The following is a 14,515-nucleotide window of genomic DNA, read 5'->3' on the forward strand; positions in this document are numbered from 1 at the left end:
CAACTCAGTTCCCAGATTTATATGGAGTAGAATGCCTCTAAAATGCAAAGGCACTGCTTCAAAATTAATTTGGATATCATCTGCTGATGGTTTTCCAGATCCAAGTATCTGATGTGCTCTGTTTTCATTGATTTATGAAGAGAAGGAGCCCGCAATCCATTGGGGCCCAAGCTTGGGAGACAGAGCTCACAGCCCGAAGGATGGTCTGCCTCCCAATATCTACCTGCCTTTTACTTTCCACACTCCCAGTCCACTGGAGCCTTCTGCGCTTTGCCAGATTTTCCATGCATCCCTCCTCCTCTGCTGTAACCATTCACACATCTTCCGGTCTCAGATATATCTTTTATTTTTTTTAAATTTCTCTGATTATTCCCTCCTTTTGTTGTACATCTTAATCACATCTCATTTAATCATCTCCTGTCCTCCACCTAATCAATCATAAAGCATTCTCTCTTTACTTCTCCCCACCCTCTTTTTCCTGGCTCTTCGCCTCCTTATAAGCTGTTCATCCATAACATCAGCCGATTCTGATGAAGCTTCATTGATCAGAAACATTAACTCTACCTTCCTCGCTCCACAAATGCTGCTTGTCCTGCTGAGTGTTTGCAGCATTTACTATTTTTGTTTCAACATTGGAACAATGGAGGTGACAAGGGCATGTACGAGGGTTTCCGTGGCAGATGCGTTGAGTTGAGGGTGGAGGAGGGCAATGTTACAGAGGTGGAACGAGGCAGTCTTTGTGATGGAGAGGGTATGGGATTAGAAACTCATTTTGGGGCTGAATAGGATGCCAAAGTTGTGAACAGTGCAGTTCAGCCTGACACATTGGCCGGAGAGGAGGATGGAATCAATGGCCAAAATTTTCCCAGCGCTCAGAGGGCAGGTTCGGAGGCGGGTTAGCTGTTAAATTCGAAAAGATTGACAGTGGGTCGGGATCCCGCTCTGAACCCGCCTCCACGCGAGTCTCCCAAGTGTCAGGTCTGTCAGCGGTGAACAGACCCAACCCCAAGTGGCGGGACAGGCAATTAAGCTCATTAAAAGCAATTTAAAAGGTTGTTAAACACTATTTTACCAGGTACTTACTATTTTTACACCTTTTTCCACAAGGTTCACAGCATTCGGAGATCACATCAGGTAAGTAGGTCGGGAGTTCAATGACTATCCATTCTTCTGAATAGCTGACAGCTGCAAATGTAGTATAAAAGCTACCATTTCACAGCTGTTCACTTTCCAATGTCAGAAGCTGCAGATTTCAATATTTGGAAGACACTTTTCAGCTGTATGCAATTTGGAAGTGTTTGGAGTAAACTCTCTATCCACTGTCACCTTCTTGGAGCAAGCTCTCTCATCAATGACAGATCGCTTCTGTCATCTCAACTTCAGCTGCCATCTATTCCAGCAACATCACTGCCCTTGGAAAAGATCTCACCTTGGTCCTCAGAATCCCACCACGATCAGCCCCAACACCAACATCAATAGGCACACCAGCAGCACCACAACATCACCAACCTTCTCCGCAATCACCTGATTGGACACAGGGCATCAGCACCCGAGCACATTGCTGCCCAGGACGCCTGGGATGGCCTCACCAGGGCCAGATTTGCTTCACTTGATGCTGTACACCCTGGCTGTCACATGATGCGCCAGGTTGGCACCACCCCACACCAGCACTATAAAGCATCCCTACAATGCCCGAGCCATTCCTTTCAAACTGGTCACCAATGTGGGGGGTGGGGGGGGGGGTACCGTTATGTCTCACCATTCACTGGAACTCACTAAGCCACTTCCAAAGGTGCACACAAATCTGTCAAAAAACGCAATGTGTTGAAAATGAAGATTTCAATGTTTGACAGCACATTACCAGAAACTTCACATGAACATTGGCTAAATCACCCAAGTGCGTGTTGTTAGTTGGTTTGCTTGCAATAGGATGAGGGTGAGTGTGAGGTCTGTTCCGCCCATTGGAAGGGAAGAGAACCTCCCTGTGTGCTATGACTCCCTCCATAAGCATATGGAGGGAGTCATGGGAGAGCCTGGGTGCAGCCGTGCACCTCTATGCCGTGCTCGTCAGTGTTTGCAGCACCTCAATGCTGTAGAAAACTGACAAAATCAATTTGCACATGGCCCCATTAAGGAAACCAGCTGATAACACGTCATCAAATGAAGTCATCAGACCCACTGCCTTTTAACTGGCCGGGAACCTCGCTGGGCGAGCTTAACAAGCCCAATCAACGTAAAATCACTTGGAGAGTGCGGGCTAGAGCAGGCAGCGGGCTGGGACCGTGCTACTGACCCCGGCCCACTTGACCCGCCTTAGTCGGCGAAATCGTGGCAAATGGCAAGGATATGAAGTTTGTGTCAGAGGCCAAAGAAGACGGCTTTTGTCTTCCCAAAGTTTATCTGGAGGAATTTGTGATTCATCCAAGTTTGGCACCAGCAATTTCCAGAGGCAGTGGAAAGTATAGCTAGACAGGGAGGCTTCAATAAGGGGCAAGGTGTCACCACCTGTGAGGCAATGTGATAATAAGACTACACTAAAGGAGAAGACAACCAACACAGAGGTAGTCAATGTTCCCTCTAAGCTTTGCGACCTGTCCCAAGCAGCCCAGAACCGGCTTTTCCAATGTTAAATTTTGCGCATGCGTGAAACTGTGAATGAGCCGAGCAGCCCCTTAAAGGGGCCGCACACCCAAAAAAAAATTACGGGGAACATTGGAGGTAGCCTGCCACCAGAGTTTACAGACCACACCACTCCCTTGTGACTGAGGCGACAATTCATTAAGGAAGAATAGAAAGAACTATAGCCCCAATTTTAACATGGGGTGCGAATCAGGTGGGCTGGGGCAGGACAGGCAGGAAGTATCCATGATGTCAGTGTGAGGCTCAGCCAATTTTAGCTCACAGGCCTCATTTCCATTTGACTGATGAGGTGCTCTCCCGATTGCATCAGAAATTGGGCAGCCCATCCAAATGACACGTAATTTCCATCGCACTGCCCCAGGCCTACTTCAAGCAGAGATGCATCTCTAAAAGCGAGGTTGCATTCCCCACTTTGATTTTTGCTTGTTCAACTATTGAGGAAGGTTTGGCATCACAGATGAGTCGAAGTGCTGCCCCTTGCTTTTCTGATGCCTCCCTTGGAGGTCCTAGTGGAGTTAGTCAGGAGAAGGAGGGAGGTACTATTCTCAACAGAAGCACCCTCAGGGCCACAATGATGCAGGCTTTAACAGAGGTGGCTTACAAGGTTAGTGTCACCAGCATCATCCCCAGGACCTGGCTTCAGTGCAGCAAGAGTTTCAATGATCTCACAAGAGCAAAAAATATGATTAAAGCTCTTCATATCTCCACAACACCTAACAACATTCTTTTGATCACTCCCCCACCAATCTCAACAATTCTCTCCCCTTCATCACATCCCTGACCATTCAAGGACCCACTGCAACACCTCTCCCTTTGCTATCTTCACTCCATGCACTAACAGCATTCTTCTCACATCCTAGCACTTGTACAACCACCAACTCCTCCCAGCATTCCTTCATAAGATCATAAGAAATAGGAGCAGGAGTAGGCCAATCGGCCCCTCGAGCCTGCTCTGCCATTCAATAAGATCATGGCTGATCTGATCCTAACCGCCAATCTACTATCACAGAACCATCTCCTGAATCTAACAGAATTAGACACACTAAATAAGAGCAGGATCAGGCTACACGGCCCCTGGGCCCGCTCCGCTACCCACAGGGCCATGTCCGATCCGAACCTAGTCTCATGTCCAAATTCCTGCCTGCTCCCCGTAACCCTTAATTCCCTTTACTTCTAGGAAACTGTCTATTTCTGTTTTAAATTTATGTAATGATGTAGCTTCTACAGCTTTTTGGGGCAGCATATTCCATGGACCTACCACCCTCTGAGTGAAGTAGTTCCTCCTCATCTCAGTTTTGAAAGAGCAGCCCCTTATTCTAAGATTATGCCCCCTAGTTCTAGTTTCACCCATCATCGGGAACATCCTCCCCGCATCCACCCGATCCAACCCCTTCACAATCTTATATGTTTCAATAAGATCGCCTCTCATTCTTCTGAACTCCAACGAGTAGAGTCCCAATCTACTCAACCTCTCCTCATATGTCCATCCCCTCATCCCCGGGATTAACCGAGTGAACCTTCTTCGTACTGACTCGAGAGCAAGTATGTCTTTTCTTAAGTATGGACACCAAAACTGTATGCAGTATTCCAGGTGTGGTCTCACCAATACCTTGTACAACTGAAGCAATACCTCCCTATTTTTATATTCTATCCCCCTAGCAATGAAAGCCAACATTCCATTGGTCTTCTTAATCACTTGCTGCACCTGCATACTACTTTTTGAGTTTCGTGTACCAGGACCCCCAGATCCCTTTGTACTTCAGTACTTTCCAGTTTCTTGCCATTAAGATAATAACTTGCTCTACGATTTTTCCTGCCAAAGTGCATAACCTCACACTTTCCAGAATTGTATTCCATCTGCCAAATCTCTGCCCACTTACTTAGCCTGTCTATGTCCCCTTGCAGGTTTTTTATGTCCTCCTCACTCACTACTTTCCCTCCCATCTTAGTATCATCTGCAAACTTTGATATGTTACACTCGGTCCCCTCCTCCAAATCGTTAACACTCGGTCCCCTCCTCCAAATCGTTAACAGATTGTAAAGAGTTGGGGACCCAGCACTGACCCCTGCGGAACACCACTAGTTACTGATTGCCAGTCTGAGAATGAACCATTTATCCCAACTCTCTGCCTTCTGTTAGATAGCCAATCCTCTATCCATGCCAGAATATTACCCCCAATCCCGTGATTTTTTATCTTAAGCAATAATCTTTTGTGTGGCACCTTGTCAAATGCCTTTTGGAAGTCTAAATGCACTATGTCCACTGGTTCCCCTTTATCCACCCTATATGTTACTTCCTCAAAGAACTCCAGCAAATTTGTCAAACATGACTTCCCCTTCATAAAACCATGCTGACTTTGTCCTATTAAATTATGATTATCCAAATGTCCTGTTACTGTCTCCTTAATAATGGACTCCAAAATTTTACCTACCACAGATGTTAGGCTAACCGGTCTATAGTTTCCAGCCTTCTGTCTACTGCCCTTTTTAAATAAGGGTGTTACATTAGCAGTTTTCCAGTCTGCCGGGACCTTTGCTGAGTCCAGGGAGTTTTGGAAAATTATTACTAATGCATCCACAATCCCTACCGCCACTTCCCTCAAGACCCTAGGATGTAAGCCATCAGGTCCAGGTGATTTATCTGCCTTGAGTCCCATTATTTTACCGAGTACCACTTCCTGAGTGATTTTGATCGTGGTTAGCTCCTCCCCCCCTATAGCCCCCTGTTTGTCCAGTGTTGGGATATTCTTAGTGTCCTCTACTGTAAAGACTGATACAAAATATTCAGTGTTTTTGCCATCTCCATATTTCACACCATTAATTTCCCGGTCTCATCCTCTAAGGGACCAACATTTACTTTAGCCGCCCTTTTTCTTTTTATATAACTATAAAACTCTTACTATCTGTTTTTATATTTTTTGCTAATTTACTTTCATAATCTATCTTCCCTTTCTTAATCACTCTTTTTGTTATTTTTTGCTGTCTTTTAAAGTTTTCCCAATCCTCTATCCTCCCACTAGATTTGGCTACCTTATATGCCCTTGTTTTTAGTCGAATACTATCCTTAATTTCTTTACTTAGCCACGGATGGCTGTCTTTTCTTTTACACCCTTTTCTTCTCAGTGGAATATATATTTCCATCTGTCGTCTTCTCCACCTCTCTATACATGCACAAACCCTAAATCAAATCAAATCAACTTTTATTGTCATTGTTAGTGCACAAGTGCAGTACAACGAAATGTAGGCTTGCAGCTCCCGAGAGTGTACATTTGGATTAAGACATTTAAACATTCAACATACATTTGGCTTGTAGTATATTAACATAAATATAACCATAATAAAGTGCATTGGCAGATGTGCAGGCTTTAGAGTTTATTTGTGGAGTTCAGTAGGATGACAGCCCTGGGAAAGAAGCTGTTCCTAAATCTGGTCGTACGGGTGCGAATGCATCTGTAGCGTCTCCCAGATGGCAGGAGGGCGAACAGACTGTGGCTGGGGTGGGTAGGGTCTTTGATGATCTCAAATAACCTTTTCAACAGCTTCTCACTCAGGTTGTCAGTATGTCTGCTCATTCAGCACACAATTAACCAATACCCGCCATGTTGTCAGCAAATCAGCCGAACCACATTGTCCTGGCAGCATCCGAGGTGCAGCAGTCTGCAGTCGGCCCGTCACAGGCTCAAGCTCTCAGGTGTCACCAGCCATGAGCATCCCAAAAATCCCAACATGAGGAACAGCAGCCTTCTTCCAGCTTTGGTGAGGCCACCAGAGAAGCACCTTGTAAGAATAGTAGAGTCAGTAAACTTTGTTTTAAAAAAAGCACTCTGGGTTGATCACTTGAGTGAGTCATGAATGGAAGGCAATTATTATGTTTTCTATTAAATGAATCATCTTTATCACATTTTCCACTTTATCTGCAGTGTGGTTCCATAGCAGCTACTGAATTTGCATTATCAGTGTGTCAGTGATATAGAAATTGTCTGAATGTTCTTTAATGCAGGACAAAGGGAGTACTGAAGAATGTGAAAAGGACTGTTAAACAAAGGGGCTCTGTGTAAGTTATCAGGGCAGGAGAATGAGGTCAACGCAATCTCTGAGTAATTAGCTGATACCTCACATCTCTTGCTGCAAGGTGTTGAGGTGGCTCTCCTTTTTCTGCTGCTTCCTCACCTTCCCCTCCAATGAGGACTGCTGCAGCTGCTGCGCCTCCTCCAAATGCTGACTCTATGGCACGGTTGTGCAGTATGCAGCACACTACATTATGGGAGTCTCTTTGTTGGGCATATTTCAGGGAACCCCCAGACCTGTCAGGACTCCTGAACCTGTTTCAGCAGCCTATGGTGTGCTCAATAATCATCCCGGTGGTCCCCTGGCTTTGATATCTGTGTTGCTTAGATGTGGCACGGTTGCAGAGAGATGTCATGAGCCACTTCTGTAGAGGATATCCCTTATCCCGAACAGCTATCCCGCCACGTTCCTGTGAGGGTTGAATATTGGGAGGCATGGTCGAGTGTCGCAGGATAGGGGCATGACAGCTGCCTGGGTACCATGCACAAACTTGCACAATTCTGTTTCAGTGAGCGGACACCACCTGAACATTCATGCAGTGATAGCTTTTTATATTGATGATTCCTGCTGGCTGGTGTTCTGGGTCGCTGATGACAAAATGTGCAGTTAATGATCCCCTGGATGTGAGGGAAGTGAGTCCTCTCCCAATCCAGGGACTTGAGCACATAAATCTAGGCTGACACTCCAGTGCAGTATTGAGGGAGTGCTGCACTGTCAGGGGTGCCGTCTTTCGGATGAGACATTAAACTGAGGCCCCATCTGTTCGCTCAGGTGGACGTAAAAGATTCCACAGCACTATTTCGAAGAAGAGCAGGGGAGTTATCCCTGGGGTCCTGGCCAATATTTATCCCTCAATCAATATCCCTCAATCAATATCACTAAAACAGATTATCTGGCGATTTTCACATTGCTGTTTGTGGGAGCTTGCTGTGCGCATATTGGCTGCCATGTTTCCCACATTACAACAGTGGGCCAGAACTTCGGGTCCCCACGGGTGAGTACGCGCTGGGTACTCACGTGTAGGCCCAACAAAAGTGCTGGTTTCGTGCATGCACTGCGCATGCGCGGGAAACCGGAACTTCACAGAATCACAGAATCTACATGCAGATAGAGGCCATTTCGGCCCATCGAGCCTGCACCGACACATATCCCACCCTATCCCCATAACTTTAATCCCCTAACACTAAGGGTCAATTTATCATAGCCAAATCAACCTAACCTGCACATCTTTGGACTGTGGGAGGAAACCGGAGCACCCGGAGAAAACCCACGCAGACACAGGGAGAATGTGCAAACTCCACACAGACAGTCGCCCGAAGCCAGATTTGAACCCGGGTCCCTGTTGCTGTGAGGAACTTCTGTTCCCTTAAAGGAAGGGGTTCACAGGTCGAGCGCGTGCGCCGGAGAGGCAATGCGTACGCCTGGAACTTCCGTGTTTTTGTTTTTTTTTACAGGTTTCTCCAGGAGGGGAAGTCTCCAGCAGCTACGCTTTTAAAAAGCAGTCGCAAGGCCTGCTTTTAACAAGGTAAGTGGTGAATTAAGTAAAATTAAAACATTTTTTCCACAGGTTTATTATTTTTTAATACTTTAAAGAAAGATAAGTTTATTTTTAGCCCCGTTAGAAACTGTAATTAATTTTTTCAAAAAATGTAATTGTTTAAAATAGTTATTTTATGTAATTTAGTTATTTTAAAAATGTGATTTTTTTAAAATTTATTTGAAGTTTTAGTTATGTTTTGGGGCTGAATTGTATTCATAGATTTGAAAGGTCTTCCTGCTCTGATTGACTCTCCATGGCCCACGTGATCCCAGGGGACGCATCGAACTAACTGCGCCCCTGGGGTATGCAAGCACTGCGCGCCGGCAGCTGGAACAGGCCCAGGATCGGAATCCCACGCGGGCCCACAGCACAACGGCCGGCGCACTAGGTAAGTGCAGGTCGGGGGCTTACACCCGCGGGAACCTCCGACCCGAATTTCTGGGCCAATGACTACACTTCAAAAGTACTTCATGGGCTGTAAAGCACTTTGAGATATCCAGTGGTCGTGAAAGGCGCTATAGAAATGCAAGTCTTTCTTTGACGAGTGACGAGATTACTGTTCGGTGTTGAAGACGCCACGAAGAAGCTCAGAGGCGCGCTACCACAGAGACGAGAAGGACATCATCGAACAGAGCCAGCCAAGGGATGGCCCATCCCGCGTCCAACAAACTTTACCTGACCCTCAGCCCGGCCCGGCCCCCGGCACCAGACCCGCTCCGGCACCAGCCCCGCCACCAGCCCCAGCCCAGCCACCAGCCTTTAGCCCCGCCCCAGCCCCCAGCCCCACCCCCGGCACCAGCCCGGCCCCCGCCCAGCCTCCAGCCCCGCCCCGGCACCAGCCCAGCCCAGCCTTTAGCCCCGCCCCAGCCTCGCCCCGGCACCAGCCCAGCCCCCGGCACCGGCACCAGCCCAACCCCCAGCACCAGCCCGAGCCCAGCCTCCAGCCCCGCCCCAGCACCAGTCCCAACCCCCAGCACCAGCCCAGCCTCCAGCCTCCAGCCCCGCCCCCGGCACCAGCCCAACCCCATTCGCTTGACCATTTCCGCATGCCGTCATTCAGATAGAAACATACGGAATTTATATGAACTAACAGCTTGACCAGGTCTATATTCCCTGTGCAGTACTCAATTGTTCATCGCTATTGTCACTCACAGATCTTCGATATTTGCTTTAGCGTCGCGGTCCCTCGGCTGCACTGGAGGATTTAGATGGCGCTCGTTCGCACTTCGCTATTCTCCAGAACTTTCCTTTCCCTCGCACGCGCTCTTCAAACCGCCTACCCACTGCGCACGCGCTCTTCAAACCGCCTTCCCGCCGCGCACGCGCTCCTCAAACCGCCTTCCCGTCGCGCACGCGCTCCTCAAACCACCGCGCACGCGCTCTTCAAACCGCCCGCCCAGGCGAGTGGCGACTCATCACCAACATCCTTTCCTTTTCCCATCCATTATTTGCCAAGCACAAAAGCTCCATTCTTCGTGCCAGTCATGAAATCCTCCAATAAAACTGAAACACAAAACACAAACAAAGAACACATACTTTTGAATATTAGGCTTCATATCACAAAATGTTTTTACTGGGCATATTAATATTTACAAGTGCTTTATTTCTTGCTGTGCACATTAACATTTAGGACAAATGCGTCCTCTGCTTTCAGTGCTTCTCCCTGTTGCCTCTCCGTGCTGTTCTTTAAACAATCCTGGTGCTCTGTCTATTTGCAACCCTGGAAGTCCAGGGATGCGAGAAGTGTTTGATTGCACTGCGGTATCATGAGCCACTTGAGATTGAGGTGGCCCTCATCTTAGGGCTCTGGAGTCCCGGGAAGACACTTCTGCAGGTTGCCAGCGACGCCCACATCCCATTTTAAAAACACAAGCTTATGGTAAGATTTCTATGTATGCTAAGCTAATTTTTAATTCCCCATGAACATCGCTGCCTCTACTCCATGTTTCAACATGGACCATGTTCCAACATCTCTCCAGGGCCTTAGCATCCTTCCTAAAGTGTGGTATCCACAATTGTACATAATACTTTTTCACCCCCCCTCAAAATAGTATCATTTAGATCCCCATGTTGTTTCCCCAAAAGTGCATCACTTCACACTTCTCTGCATTAAATTGCATCTGCCACGTGTCTGCCCAGTCTGTCTATGTCCTGAAGTCTGCTACTATCTTTTTCACTTTTTACTACATTGCCAAGTTTTGTATCATCCGCAAACTTCAAAATTGTACTCCCTATACCCAAGTCAAGAGCAGATGGACCTGAGGGTGCATATTCACAAATGCTTGAAGGTGGCAGGGCAAGTTGATCAGGCAGTTAAGAAACGTATGGGATACTTGGCTTTGTAAATAGAGGCATTGAATGCAAAAACAAGGAAGTCATACTAAACCTTTACAAATCACTGGTTAGGCCACAGCTGGAGTATTGCCATTTATATAAATGACATTTACGCTGTTTCTCCGTGGCCTCTGCTAATCTTTCAAAGAAGTTACAGCAGGACAATGGGACAGCTCTGTAGAAATTCTACTCCCCCCCCCCCCCCCCACTTATGTGGAGTGAAGAGGAGGATGAGCTGGAAACCCTGTTGGATGGAAGGTATTGGTATAAATCCTGCATGAAATAGGATGAGGCAACACAAGAGGATAAGGACACCTTCAAGGTGTTACCTGCTGGCAGAGTATATTATTCCTGCAGTACTTTTCTACATCTCAGTAAGAAACTATGAGAGGAATTTAAGCATGGAAGAGCGTGTGGGTTTGGGTGTGGGTGGAGGGATTAAATCGAAGAAAATGACAGCGTGTTGGGAAGCTGGCTCCAACCCACCGACTTTCGCATTTCACGCCAGTGCAGTAGGCTGGGTGCCCGCAACCCCCTTGGGAGAGGCGGTTTGCCAATTAACATATGTAATCACTCAATTAGAGTGATATTTACACACACTTTCAAGTTCAACTTCAGGTCCTCGGTTTTCCTGGACTTCCTGAAAGTCACCAGTGAAGGCAACTGAGGGGGCTCGATCAAACTCAAGGAAATACTGCAATATGTACTCAGTACTCACAGCTGCTTTCTTACCAGCTCGTGGGAAAGGGTGTCCACAGTACATTTTTTATTCATTCACGAGATGTGGATGTCGCTGACAAGGCCAGCATTTATTGCCCATCTGTAATTGCCCTTGAGAAGGTGATGGTGAGCCGCCTTCTTGAACCACTGCAGTCCATGTGATGAGCACTGTTAGGTAGGGAGTTTCAAGATTTTGACCCAGCAACAATGAAGGAAAGGCAATATATTTCCAAGTCAGGATGGTGTGTGACTTCGAGGGGAACTTGGAGGTGGTGGTGTTCACATGCACCTGTTGCCCTTGTCCTTCTAGGTGGTAGAGGTGGTACAGGTTTAGGAGGTTCTGGGAGTGAATGTTTAAGGTGGTGGATGGGGTGCCAATCAAGAAGGCTGCTTTGTCCTGGATGGCATTGAGAATCTTGAGTGATGTTGGAGCTGCACTCATCCAGGCAAGTGGAGATTATTCCATTACACTCCACACTTGTGCCTTATAGATGATGAAAAGGCTTTGGGGAGTAAGAAGGTAAGTCACTCACTGCAGAATACCCAATATCTGACCTGCTTTTGTAGCCGCAGTATTTATGTGACTGGTCCAGATAAGTCTCTGGTTAATGTTGACCCCCAGGATGTTGATGTGGAGGATTCGATGATAGTAATGCTGTTGAATCTCAACGGGAGGTGGTTAGACTCTCTCTTGTTGAAGATGGTCATTGCCTGGCATGTTATTTGCCACTTGTTGTGTATGTAATATGGGTGCTACTTTGAACCTATGGACAGGACTGCACTACTTGTTGGGCGTAGTGATACGCAGTACCACTCCTGGCCATAGGGGTATAAATAGTACTGTGGGTACTGATCTCCCCTCAGTTCCCGCCTGTGGGCATGAAGTAAAGATCTACGTGTAGTCCCTACCTCCAACCAGTAAAGACCTGTTTGAGTTATACGTTTAAGTCTTTGTGTTAATTGTTCAATACAATACACATACTTAACACTGGCGACGAGTCAGGTTCTTACCCTGCGGCAGTTGAAGAGAGGTTTCAAACATCACCACCCCACTAGAAGCGACAGGCTTTAGGACTCTGAAGCCTCCATCAGCGACTGAGCACTGGAATGCAGCAGCCATCCTGACAGCTTCCAGCGACTGACAGAAGTCTTTCTGCAGTTTCCTTGTTCAACCTAGGTGGTGGGGTAAGCCGTGCAGTGTTGGCTGCAAAGACAGGGCTGGGGAAGTTGGAGAAGATAAGGGCGATCGCAATCCCTGATAAGAGCCGCGGTGAAACGCGCGAGCGGGTAAGCCAGAGCCCGGGAGGGAGCGAGCAAGAGCCGCTTCGGTCGGGAGCCACTTCGCTATCCAGCGATCGCATCCGCTGATAAGGGCCGCACTTGGGCGATCGCGGCGAAGATAAGGGCCGCACTCGGGGGCTGAAGGGAGACGGCGTCGGGGGACGGGTGAAGACCGCCAAGCGCGGGAAAACCGCCATTTTGTGGGCGGAGGACGATGGCAAGAGCGGGAAGCCGCCATCTTTGATAACAAGTAAAGAAAATAAAATCTGAGAAATTGCAAATCTACAATGCCTAAACACGGGAATATTAGCACCTTTGATAGTGACCTCGAAGATTGGGCCATATATGTTGAAAGAGTAAAAAATTATTGTAAGGCCAATAAAATTCGTGACCAAGATAAAGCTCTAACATTATTAAATTTAATGGGTGCGAAGACATACGGGCAATTGAAACACCTGTTATCACCAGATGAACCGGCGGATAAGACGTTCGATGAGATTGTTACTGTCCTGAAAGATCATCTAAACCCCACGCCGCTGATGCTAGCGGAACGATTTAAATTTTACGACAGAAGGCAGCTACAGCATGAAAGCAATGCTGAATATTTGCTGGAATTGCGTAAATTAGCGAAATATTGCCAGTTTGGAACGGGACTGACAGAGGCACTTCGAGACAAATTTGTGTGTGGTTTATTTAAACAGGATACACAAAAGCGACTGCTCAAGGAGAATGAGCTGACGCTTGAGAAGGCGGTCACTATGGCAGCAGCACACGAAGCCGCAGCGAGAGGCACGGCAGTAATGCAGCTACGGTCACCGGAGCTCAGTGCACACAAATCGGGTGTGAGTTCTGGCAAATGTTATCGTTGTGGAAAGACAACGCATGATCAGAACCAGTGTTGGTTTAAAAACCAAGAATGTAGAACTTGTGGTAGGCTTGGACATATAGCTAGAGTATGCAGGTCAGCGAAGAAGACCAGCAACAAGAAGTCACCGCAAGGGAAATACGCAAAGGTACACAAGGTGGCCGAACAGGAGTCCGATTCAGACGCAAGCAGTATTGAACTGGCTAGCTTAAGGGTACTCAACGTTGGTAAGGGTGCAGACCTCCAGACAATTTGGGTTACTCTTCAGATAGAAGGAGTCCAAGTAAAACTGGAATTGGACACTGGATCGGCATTGACGGTCATAAATAAGAAAGATTACGGAAAGTTATTCCAACATATTCCCCGACAGGATACGGGGATTATATTGAAAACATACACGGGGCAAAGAGTGTACCCCATCGGGAAAATAGAGGTTGCAGTGGTCCACAAGGGCGAAGACAGTCAAATAATGGACTTATATGTGATATCTGAAGGAGGTCCTCCACTACTAGGATGGGAGTGGATTAGGAAAATGAATATGGACTGGCATTTCCTACAAACAATAACGAGTGAGAACTCGGTGAAGATAGTCGGCCCAGACTCTGGAACGGATGATGGTAAGCCCAACTCAGGTGCAAAAGACAAAGTTTCAGCACAGAATTCCACTGAACAACAACAACATAGTTTAACTGTGGATTCTGAGTCTGGCAAGTCTACTGATGTGCCCATTTCTGAGGGACACCGGGCTCGAACTCAACTCCATTTCAAACTACAACAGCAATTAGAACAAATGCTTCGCCGTTTTGAGCAAGAGTTGAATGCAACGAAAGAGTTCTTTGATATAGAGTTGGAGAATCTGGAAAGACAACAGAAGCAGCTGATGGAGAAAATGGAGCAGGAGCACACAAAACGTCTGATGTCAGAGGAGTTAACGGTCAGCCAACTCCTGCATATGCTGAAGGACAGGACTCTGAAATGGGAAAAACTTGAACACGAACTTCAATATTCAAACGAAAGGGGTTCGGAGCTCTCAAAGGTTATTGGAAGAGCTGAGGTGGCAACACAGA

General features: G+C 47.2%; 1 protein-coding gene across 4 annotated transcripts in view; it reads right to left on the minus strand.

Annotated features, from left to right (window-relative positions):
- Positions 1–9,510, minus strand: part of LOC147106565 (high choriolytic enzyme 1-like) — a 392,254-nt gene extending 382,744 nt beyond the window's left edge. For 2 of the 4 annotated variants that reach the window (XM_086007516.1, XM_086007517.1), the window contains exon 1: positions 9,401–9,507. The gene's annotated coding sequence lies outside the window, so the exon portion shown is untranslated. Of the gene's footprint in view, positions 1–9,400 lie in introns of all 4 variants that reach the window. The other 2 variants (XM_086007518.1, XM_086007519.1) reach the window with 2 other exon arrangements.
- Positions 9,511–14,515: the final 5,005 nt, after the last annotated feature.

The sequence above is a fragment of the Somniosus microcephalus genome, chromosome 15 (assembly GCF_052327205.1).
Source record: "Somniosus microcephalus isolate GS21.2 chromosome 15, FLI_Smic_1.0, whole genome shotgun sequence".
Taxonomy (NCBI): domain Eukaryota; kingdom Metazoa; phylum Chordata; class Chondrichthyes; order Squaliformes; family Somniosidae; genus Somniosus; species Somniosus microcephalus.